Here is a 3,134-nt window from a genome sequence, read left to right as displayed (position 1 = left end):
CACCACAAAGCCATTTCTAGGTCAAGAAAAAGACTAAATTTGCATCAGCTTACTTTTGATGTTTAAATTCATGTACTTAATTCAATTCATTCTAACCTTATTCAGCTTGACTACACAAAATTTCGTTCTCAAGTTCCTGTTTCACAAACCTTCTACAACTTTCGTTGTCTCTTTTAGTTTGTCTGTTCTTACTCATTCAGAAATAGCCAGTGTTATTTCAGGATGAACTATTTTCATTCATTCAAAAATGTATTTTCATGCTTAACACCTTCACTTCCCAAAATATCTGATATTTCCCTTTCACCTTAATTAGATTTCTTAAACAGTTAATTTAGATAACTCTACAGACATGTCTGTTTTAATTAAACTAACAAACTTAAACTAGCTTTTATTTTCCAAAAATTAATCTCAGATTCCATGAACTCGAAAAACATTTGGGTTAATTTCTATATTTCTGAAAATTTTAGAACAGCCAGTCCTTACAAACACTTTCTTGTTTTTAAGCCAGTTAAACGTAGCTCTTTTACAACGTAGCAGTAGCATCCTGTAGGGGTAACTCAGAACATAGTCCCTCCACATACCCAGAAGACTGATAACTGCCCAGCCAGCAGCCAGAAAAGGCAGTACACAAAGAGCTGTCAGCAGTGCCTGCTCCCAAGGATGTTTCCTGCTGCTCCCGTGGACGTTATCCTTTCTTGTAACCAAGCAGCACATCTTGCTCCTGTCCACCTGAGAAGGCGGCTGCTCCCCCAATGAGATTACTCCTCTCTCTACTTATGTGCATAAAAAACTGCTTGCTCTTGGTCAGGAGCTTTATTCCTGCCCCTTCGACCAGCCGCTCCTGAGGCTTCCCTGCTTCATGAGTAATAAATGGCATTTCTCACTCCTGTGGTTCTTCTGGAATATCCAAACTCGGGTGCAAGTTCCAGGCCTGGGGCTCCTGCATTACAGTTGGCGTAGCTGGCAGGATATTCCAGAAAGTACCCCTGTTGAGTCGACCTAAAGTGAGGGAGGAACACGCCTGTTGGGGTTAGTTGGGGGGAACCCAGGGTGGGCCTCTGGGCCCATGATGTTTGAAGTGGCAGGCTTTTACATTCATGGAGCCAACCAAACGACTGGGGGGTCACCTTCCCCCCAATGCACCTATGGGCCTCTTACATGCTTTACCGCAAGTAGGGGAATTGTGTCCTTAGAAAAAGCAGAAGGCGCTGTGGCCCATGGCAGCCGCAGTGGGCCGGCCCCTCCTGCAGTTCTAGTTTTAGTTCTTTCTCCAGTTTTCTAACCTTGACTTCTGCCTCTCACTAGACTTCAGTAGCCACCCACACAACTCACAGGAGGGGCCAGCCCACAGCTGCAACCATGGGCTTTCCTTCTTTGCCAAAGTGCGATGAATCCTACGTCAAAGAAATGGATAATTTCAGCTGGCATTTTCAGGATGTCCCCATACGCAATGATCCACACAGATCTTGCATAGGGGCCACCCCCCAACACATCGAAGTAGGTGGCCGACCAGGAATTTGCCCCGTGGATGACTCTTTCCCAAGGCCGATTTCTTCAGGCTCCTTGCTGGCTCACCAATTTTGTTTCCAAAAATTTTCTGGAGCCAAGAGACCAGAAAAAAAAGCAGATGAGTCTGTCATTACATTAAGAGTTAACTAAGAGAATTTACATTCTAGATGTGCCTTGAGCAGTAGCAAGACAACAGTGATACCCTCCATGCCTTGTGGTCGACGCTAAGCTGTCAGAGCAAGATGTCGAGGTACTGGGATGCGACCCAACCCAGATAGGAAATGCCTTACGTGCTTGCTTGGAAAAGGCAATGACAAGTTCCAAGACCTAGTGTGCCTGGGGAATTGGGGGTACATGGATAGTGTCTGGGGGCATTTATCGGAAGTAGTCTGTTCTAACCTAATTCTAGCTGGATCTATTTTGAGGGTCTGGCTACGTTCATGGCATTGAACAACCTTTCTTCCACAGTATCTTGTGCTTGCATCATATCCTGACACAGTATTAAACACATTATTGGTAAAACATATTATTATAAAGATTAAGACTTAGGGAATATAGTCCAAAATCTCAATGGTGATTTCATACATGTAGTTATATAATCAAGACATAGATAAAATTTCCAACTATGAAGTATTCTTCACATTTATTATATCAAAATACTGTTTGAAGACCATGCTTCAGAAACTTCCAAACTATTTTCATTATAAGTGTTATAATATGAGTAATTACATAATTCAATATCAAATCTTTATCTCCCAATCTAATAGGAAGCCTTTATGTTGGATTCACAATCAAGGAATTATCAACAAGATCGGACATTAGTAAAGATGAATTATACTATCTTCGGATAATGGACAGAAATAAGAGCCATGGCATCAAGGATTTTGACCTCAAGGCAGTATTGGAATATATGTATGCCTTTGAGAGTGAATTGGAGGTACAATGAAAGAAATTACAGACAAATGCTTTTGCCATAACAGAAATCTCAGAAAAGATTGGCAATATAACAAACCCTCAAATGTTTTTCAAAAGGAGGGTGTCTGTAAGAAATAACAGAAACCAGTATTTCATGCAGGACAAGCTATTTGTAAGGATTTTCTTAAAACAACAAAAAAATAGTACTTCAAATAAGTAAAGTTTTTTAGATAATAGACGTGGATTAAGTTTATAAGCACACCAGGGGGATCTGCAGAGAGTACAAAATGAGGAGAAAACTAATGAATGCAATCAGTCTGAGAAGACTATCACCAATGATTGCTCTGTTTCATCATTTCAAAGAATCCCTCTTAGTGTCAAAAACTCTTGTAATAAATATAGGAAGATTTTAAAATATCCTTTGTTACCTACACATTTACAAGAAAACACACAAGAAAAAAATCTGATAAATGGCCATGGGAAGGCTTTTAGCAAAATCTCACACCTTATGGATCATGAGAGAACTCATACTGTAGGAAAAAAAAAAAAAATCTTACAAATGTAATAAGTGTGGCAAAGCATTTATCCTATTTGCAAACCTCACTAAGTATTTAAAATTACCTAGTGGAGAGAAATCACACAAATGTAATGTGTGTGGCAAGGGTTTTACCCAAAAGTCAAATCTTATATTACATCAGAGATTTCATACA

This window comes from Pteropus vampyrus, unplaced genomic scaffold (assembly GCF_000151845.1).
Source record: "Pteropus vampyrus isolate Shadow unplaced genomic scaffold, Pvam_2.0 Scaffold551, whole genome shotgun sequence".
Taxonomy (NCBI): domain Eukaryota; kingdom Metazoa; phylum Chordata; class Mammalia; order Chiroptera; family Pteropodidae; genus Pteropus; species Pteropus vampyrus.
This window is presented reverse-complemented; position numbering follows the sequence as displayed.